The sequence below is a fragment of the Pteropus vampyrus genome, unplaced genomic scaffold (assembly GCF_000151845.1).
Source record: "Pteropus vampyrus isolate Shadow unplaced genomic scaffold, Pvam_2.0 Scaffold71, whole genome shotgun sequence".
Taxonomy (NCBI): Eukaryota; Metazoa; Chordata; class Mammalia; order Chiroptera; family Pteropodidae; genus Pteropus; species Pteropus vampyrus.
Window position 1 is genome coordinate 1,371,420 of NW_011888852.1, and position 8,431 is coordinate 1,379,850.

Genomic DNA, 8,431 nt, shown 5'->3' on the forward strand with positions numbered 1-8,431 from the left:
GCTTGCCCCTCAGTATTGTCCAATCAGACCCCACCCAGCCTGGAGCTCCTTAACTCTTGCCTTGCCACCAAGTGTTTGTGCGTGGTGTGTTTTCCCTCCCAGTCCGTGACCTCTTTGGTGGGCAAATGTCTGGCCTTCGCTCCTGCGCTGTGCAGATGGTAGGTGTCCATCAAAGTGGTTAGTGTGAGTGGCCATGGAGCCGCTTCAGGGGCCAGCCCCTGGAGGAGGATGTTTGTTCATCTGTGGCTGGTAGTCTGCTGCACAGGGGACCAGATGTCATGTCAGAATTTATCAGCTGAGGCTTGTCTGTGACTGAAGTGGCCAGGCTGTGGTGCCCAGGTTTATAGGAGGCTTACTTGGGCCTTTTTCCAAATGGCTGTAGTGGCCAAGTGAGTGACCTCTCGTGGTGACAGTTAATGTTTAACTTCATGTTTACTGTTTGCCAGAGAAGGTTCTACAGGCTGTCTGTGCATTAACTCACTCAATCCTCACAACAACGGTTTGAGCTAAGTTCCCTTACTACGCCTATTTTATACATGGGGAAACTGAGGCACAGATCAGGCATTAAGTGCCCTGCCTAGGATCACACAGTCAGCCACTTACAGAGTTGGGATCTAAACTTAGACACTCTGGCTTCGGAGACTGCTCTAGAGCAGGTAAACATTGACACACCTACTCTCTACCCATTCGCCTATCCATCAAAGACGTAAGTCTTTTTTGAAAGAACTACCTTGTATATAAGGACTATGCCTTTAAGAAATCCATTCAGTCTGTTCCGCCCTCTTCCCAAGCCCCTTCTTGGCTCTCAGACTTGATCGAGAGTGTGTGCAGCGAATAGAACCTCTGTCCAGGATTTCACGAGCAATAACAAACGCTGGAAATGGTGACAGGAATTCAGAGTCCACTGAGTTTTTTCTGGAGGCATCGAGATAAAAACTGGCTGGAAATTGCACGATCCGTGAGATGTATGAAAAGGTCTAGGGACTCTTCTGTCTCGTGGCACTCACGTCTTTATGTTCTAAATGTCAACTCATGCTTTTGTATGCTGTTCTCCCAAACGCTCTGAAGGATGTTTTTTTTTGTCCGTTAGGGTTTAACAGGGCATCCGCTTCTCCTGTGAACCTGCCCTGGTGATTTGCAGATGTAACTTTGGTCTGATTGTACCACCAAAGTGACAACCCGGGTCTAAATCTGGTAACACTGAGCAGCCACTAATGCTGTTAGGACTCAGTTTCCCCATCTGTAAGGTGTTGGAAGGAATGAGGTGCCTTCCAACATCTGTCCGTGATTCTCCTCTAAGCCACCCTTCCAGAAGGCTAACCTTTCTACACTTGTTTCTTGCATGGGCATCAAAACTTGTCATCCCTGGCACTGGTTTTTGGCATAACAGCACCTTCAGAGAAGACATCTTATCTTGGAAAAAACATCCAGAAAAAAAAGGATGATTTAATTTTTTTTTTGCAATAGACAAGTTAAAATATGCTTTTTTTTTTCTTTTTTTTCTGCTCTTACAAGTCATTTTCTCTTTATTCCTTTTCTAACAATTGAGGGAAGCTGCCTGGTCCTTAAACGCAGAATACCAAACTCTGCCTGCTTCCAGAAGCTGCTCACAGGAATCGCTTTGTACATTAGCAGGTCTTTTAATAGGGCCAGGCTGCCTGCTGGTCTGTGGGCACACATCCCGCAATTTGCTAATTATTGCATTCATATTCTGGATTTGGGTCTTCAGTCCCTATTAACTCAACACCTCTTTGCTGTTAAAGAAGGTCAATGCCAGTGAAAGACAAAAACTAGATGTCAGAGCAGTAACAACTTAGTGACTTGAGTAATTATAATAGTTGCTATCATCCATTGAAGACAGTGTTTTTCAGGCACTGTTTTAAAAGTGTTGTATACAATGGCCTCATGTGGTTTTCTTTGAGGTAGTTATTACTATTTTATTTTTGGCAGCCTGGTGGTAATCAATCTGGGAGGAGTCTCTCCCATCTGGATGTGTTATATACATCCTCAGCTGAGGTACAGAGAAGTTAAGTAACTTGACCAAAACCACACAGATAGTAGTTTTCTGAACTTTGCCTTGTAATGCTGGGTGTAGGGTAGGAGTGGCCAGGATTCTGCTAAAAGATAAAAATCATCTTTTATGGGAAGATTGGGAAGACTGTATTTGGAGAGAGTTTTGCCAACTGGATTCGAACAGCTTTAAATTAACATTTAGTGGGGAGAAATATATGGAAAATACTTCTAATCCTGGATGCTTCAGCATGGAAGGCATAAATGACACTTTCACTCATTCATTTGTTATAAAGATATTCACACTGTATTACGAAGTACCAGGAGGCTGCTGGGTGCTTTAGAAGAAAGGCAGGAAATGCCCATGCTTCCAGTTACAGAAAATGAGCCAAATGATTAGGAAACAAAATTTGTTTCTGGTCTCGGATGATTTTGTACAAATGCACAGAGTATGAAAAAATAGTAAAACCTTGCGGATTTAGAAACAACTAGACAAATATTATCTCATCTCTAAGACCCAGATGGTGCGGGCTGTGATGGACAAGTAGAATGGGAGCTTCAAAAGAAACACCTGGTCAGAGGCAAATGACGTTTATCAGAACATCAAGGGAAGTGATCACGTTAGCGAAGGGAGAAAGCTGGCGATGTTGGTTATGGTAGTTAGCTATTAGGAAACCATCTTTTTACATATGTGAGAAAGAGTCGCAGAATAAATGATGGGATTCAGGGGCCGGAGACATTCAAGGGAAGAGTTGAAGATGAGGGAAAGCCTCTAATACACAATCAAAGTCCAATTAATCCATTGGGGACAATCAAACCCCAATAATCCATGAAGAAAAGTTCTGTAGACAGGGAACCAAACTGGAGTGGCACAGGAAGCTTAGCTTATTGTCAAAGATCTTGGCTGGGTTTTGTAAAGGACTTGGTGAGTGATCTAACCTAATCTGAAGATCCAAAGCTAAAGCCTGGAATAGCTAAGTGAAAATAGAAAGCAAAAATATTTATTTGAACTATAATTGTAGTAAGAAGAACATGAAGAACATGTGGTTTCCACAGCGTTCAGTAGGTGAAAAAATAGAAACTGATAAAATCACTTAGGTGGAGTCTCAGGCAGTATCGATTAACAGATTGAAAAACAGAGGAAGGGCTTAAAACATACCTTTCGTGGCTCCATTCTTAGCCCTGCCTCATCCAACATTTTTAATGTAAATTTTAACTGAAAAATGTACAATACACATCAGAGGGAAAGACTGTATAGTAAACCCTCATACACCCAGCACTTAGGCTTATCTTGATTGTGCTACACTAGCTTCATTTATCTATCTTATTTTCTTTGCTGAGGTTTTTGTTTTTTGTTTTTTTTTGCCTGCAGCACCTGGTCTTCCTGGGTGGTCTCCCATCCAAGTACTAACCAAGCCCGACCCTGCTTAGCTTCCAAGATCAGACGGGATCTGGCTCGTTCAGGGTGGCATGGCCGTAGACCATGGACTGTGGCTCCACCGGGGCACGAACCCAGGACCTTCTGCGTGTAAAGCAGACGTGCTAACCGCTGCACTATGGAACCACATCCTGCTGAGGTATTTCAAAGCAAATCTCAGAAAGCATGTTATTTCATCACTATATAGTTCAGTGGCAATTTGTAAAAATATTTCTTTCATAACTCGAGAACACTATCACACCAAAGGTAACAATAATTCCATCTCAATTGTCTCAAAAAATTTTTTTTAAAATCATTAAACCCTTCAAACCGGGATCTAAACGAGGTCTGACATCATATTTACTATTAAGTCTCCCAAGTCTCTTTCACTCAAGAGCAGCTCCCCTGTCCCCTCTTCCTTTTATTTTTTTAGGGCCACTTACTCTTTGAAGAAATCCAGTTGCTTGTCCCATAGAACATATTCTGGATTTATCTGTTTGCTTTCTTGAGCTATTGATTAATGTGTCATTGCATCTCTTGGAACCGCCTGCTAGCTTGATTAGATGCAGGTTAATTTTGCATTTTTAACAGCAATATTTCATAAGCGGGATCGCATCACTCGATAGGCACACAGTGTTTGCCTGTCCCACTTCTGATGTTGATACGAGGGTTCAGATGACGACAGCCAGCACAGAGTTCCCCATCGCTGGGGTGATGATCGCAGTATTCCCGCATCGGTTCCAGTGTGTGATTGTTCTGCTAGTATCCTGATTGGTTTATCATTTGTTATTGATTTTTCATTTTTAACTAAACTATTATTATTAGTAAGCATATTAGAATAAGCCAAGACGGTGTTGGTAAACCTCCAGCGTCTACCAAACTCTTTAGAAGTTTGCGATGCACACATACAGTGAACAGAATTCTCATTTCAACAGGCCGTTAATCTGAAAGGTGACCAGCAATAACTCATATCCTGATGTACTCTAACTAGCAGTTCTCTTTGAGGACATACTTGTAGGGTGTTTGTTGATAAAAGAAAATTTGCTCAGATACAACTGGCCAGGGACAGCTAACACCATCCAGTTTCAGATGACGGTGGGAAATTTATCTAGGCATAGTGGGTACCGAGCTGCCGTACAGTGGTCTACGTCATGGCCTGCAAAATGTGTGAAGCCGCCAGGCTGTCAGTCAGTGTGGTCATTGGGAAATATAAGAAATTATGGGATAGGCATACATAAATGTGTAGGAAGTAAGAGCTGAGCTGTCCTGCCATGGGGAACGTAGGAAGAGTCTGAATACTCTTTTCAAGTATTGTATGATTAAATGGCTATGGCCATTTGTTTTTGATAAACTCATTTGCTAGCAAAAATCTACAAAATATGACAGTCTATATTTAATGCAAAATTAAGTAATAAAATTCTGCTTCTTAACAAAGTTGGTGATGAATGTGTAACCTGCTCCCAAATGTTTGTTAACGTTTATCACCTACTATGGGCCTACTGTAGAGTACACAGTAATATTCTTGATACGTGAAAACTGGAGTATACACATCCCATGAAGAAGGATCGGCATTTGCTTCAAAAAGCAGTAGTTATTTTAAGAAGACCATGCCCAAGGATGATGGACGATGACCTAACACCCGCAGTGGTAGAAGGTGCTTTTACACATTGCTCTGTCAATTATAACTTTTCGTTTAGATTAGATAACTATTATTCCAAGTTAATTTTGCTCATTTTTAATCTCAAATTTTCTTATTTACTTCTGAAAAGTATGCTACTCATATGCTGGCTACTCATATGTTGACGTCATTTTCAGAAGAACCTCACAAACAGTTAAGTGACGATAGATTCATATCAATGTCATCGGAACCTTTAAAAAGAAGTCAATTAATTCCGACATTTGTGTTTTCTCATCTGCTTCATGGAATCATAATGAAGCTTTTGCAAGCTCACATTTAAGAATTTCAACTTATTATTGTAAATGTTATAAATTCAGATGTAATTTAACATTAGAGATAAAGTTGTTTTTATGGTGGTATTAATATTTTTATAATAAATTTAGGTGGAGCCAAGCACTGTAAAAACAATGTTTTACTAAATTAAGAAACTGTGGAGCATAAATACAGTGTGATTGATTGTGATGCACATATAATTTGTAATTTCATCCAAACAAATTGCAATATTTTACTAATCAAAACTCTTTTACTAAACAAAACAGAAACTGTAGTCACAAAAATTTACAAATGTTTATACATCATTAGCGTTGTCATTGACCGACATTTTCGTGAAAAAGTATTTTTGTATTCATCAAAACATGATGGATTTGATAAATATGAAGAATAATTTCAGATGGTGGAACACGCTTCCTTTCTTTGTTGCCATCTATGAGCCTTTGAAGAGTGACTATGTCAGTCAACCTACGTGCTGAACTTTCTATAAGTGAATCTGATAAATTTTGATTGTATTTTCTTCAAAATCAGTAGGACCTTTTAGATTAGCATGGTCAGAGGCTGAAACACCATAAACTTCAGCTTTTGAAGCTTTGGGTGAATTTTAGTTATTGGAAAAAAGAAGGCATTAAAAATTACCTCTATAAAAAGCAAGAGAAAACAGAACATATTAAACAATGAGAACGCAAACAATACTTAAAATTTAATTTTGGAATTATTATAATTGTACCTTCCAATTTCTAGTGGCACATCACTGTGCATATCCAGTTTGATGATGTGGTGGATTTAATTCATGATGGATATTTAATATCTGATCAGTTGGGTTGCATAGTAAACTTGGGATCCCCTTGATAATGTGTAAAGCCTGAACCAGGGACCAGTTGCTTGCAATCGGCTGCTTTTGGAGTGGAGGACATTTGTCAGCAGAGGAGGACACTGGAGCTTGTTACGAGGCTAACATAGCAATAGAGATCCAGTGACACTCTCCATACCTTTGGGTCTCTTGGTAATGAGCTTTAAGTGGCAAGGCAGCTTACATCACAGCCAGAACAGGCTGCAGAACCCTTTTCTGATTTCTGTCCCACTCAAAACTAGCAGCCTGTGGGTCCCTTGGTAAATGAACTATAGCATCACATACCTATATATGGCATACGCTGCTTCCAAAAACAAAAGAAGACCACCAAACATTATATTTCTTTCTTTGCGGTAAGTGGGACAAGGCGTGGTCACTTGGTTCTTACTTTAGAGGAAGATCCTCGCACACTCCACTCCACTGAACTCCTGGAAACTCAACATTGCAGGTCCACAGAACCTTCACGGGATCATCTCCTAAATTCTGGCATGCAGACGCCCTACCTAGGCATCTAGAGGGCTTGGTACCACCTGCTCACAAGATTAATTAGCATAAATTAGCATACTGTCATCAATATAATGGATCATCATGGTGTTCTGTGAGATATCAAAATGATCACGATCCTTCCAATATCTTTTGGACCCTTCCTGATATATAAGGGGGGTTGGGGGTAGAGGTAACTTTTGACCTTGCCTGCGAAGATAATACAAATGGAACTATAGCTGTGATTGTCATTATCATACATCATCATCGTCCCATTATGTTTGCAAGAATTTAGAATCATTCTTCGTCACCCATCTGTCCTTTGCTCTAGCCAAAAATGCAAGTAGCTAGGGCCACCCCTTTGTCTCCCAAGCCTTTGACGGTAGCACTAGTCTCTGCAATCCCTCTAGAGTCCTAGTTGGCTTTTGATTCACCCTCTTGACTGAGAATGAGTTTGGAGGATGGGAGGATAGTTTCTGGGTTTCCTGCCAAAACAGGCTTCACTCCACGGACCAGGAAACTAGTGGAGAGTTTTTGCTGTTTCCATAGTTACTCTGTACACCCGTTTCCAGAGTTACTCTGTACACCTGTTCCCACTGTACGATACATCTGGATCTAAGGATAGAGCCACCAAATGGGTCCACGGTCCCTCTGGCCCTGCTGTAATTGGAGACCCACGGGGGAATTTTGGTTTCCTGTGTGGTCAGTGCACATGTGACTGGCAACTCTGTGAGGTCTAGGGATTGTACCAGTACCAACTTCCTGGCTCTGATATTGTACTAGAGTCGTATGAGATGTTCGTGTTGGGTGGGTGGTGAGGGAGGGTGTTTGGAACTTCCCTGTACCTTTCTCTGTAACCTTCCATGAATCTATAATTCTTTCCAAATTAAAATGAAAAGAAATAATTGTAAAAATTTTCGCTCTCTCAGGTTATTGAAAGGATTAGAGAAAACTAGTTCAATGCATCACAGAGTAGGTTTTTAATCCACAATCTTCATGCAAACGCAGACATATACACGTACCTGCCTTTGTAATATTCTTAGTCTCCTTCCAGTGAGACGCAGGCTTCGAGTTGTTTGTCTATGAGATGTGATATGGATGCCTCACCATGGATTCTTATTTCCCTTTGACCTCAGGCACCGCTGATAAAACAGCCACTGGGGATGGAACTCCAACCTTGGCCCCTAACCGAAGGAGCTCCCTGGTCACCTTTTGAACGTGACAATAGATCCACTCCATGTCACCTGAGATGTGTGTGTTCCAAGGAGGCAATGACATTCGTGGTGGTAAAAGATGGTGATAATGGTAGAGACAGGGGAAGGAGGAGGGTTGAAGAATAGAGGCCAAGGATGCTGGGAAGAGGGCCAAGCGGGGGACGGGAGACTTCACCCCTGGACATACATCAAAGAGCTGTGTCTCTGGCCCACCCATGGATAGTCTGCCACGAAAGACGAGGCTGATGTTCATCTTCCTACTAATGCATGTTTAAGAGCCGGGCATGATGTCTAAATATATAATTAAAGTTAATCTCATTGCCATTACCTTATTCATTATAGCGATTTTCTGGTTGCTTTTATGGATCATTGTGTAACTAGCTTTGAATGAAATAATGTACCTTCACTTATTCCGTCTTAATTTTTAAGAGCACCGATACTCTTCAGTTGCTAAGTAACACGCCTATAAAGTATTATCACAGTGGTTCTGTCTGAATAATTTCTGT

The 8,431-nt window shown here is 41.1% G+C and overlaps 1 pseudogene; it reads right to left on the reverse strand.

Annotated features, from left to right (window-relative positions):
- Positions 1-3,373: 3,373 nt before the first annotated feature.
- Positions 3,374-3,492, reverse strand: LOC111741000 (annotated as a pseudogene).
- Between the last annotated feature and the right edge of the window lie 4,939 nt (positions 3,493-8,431).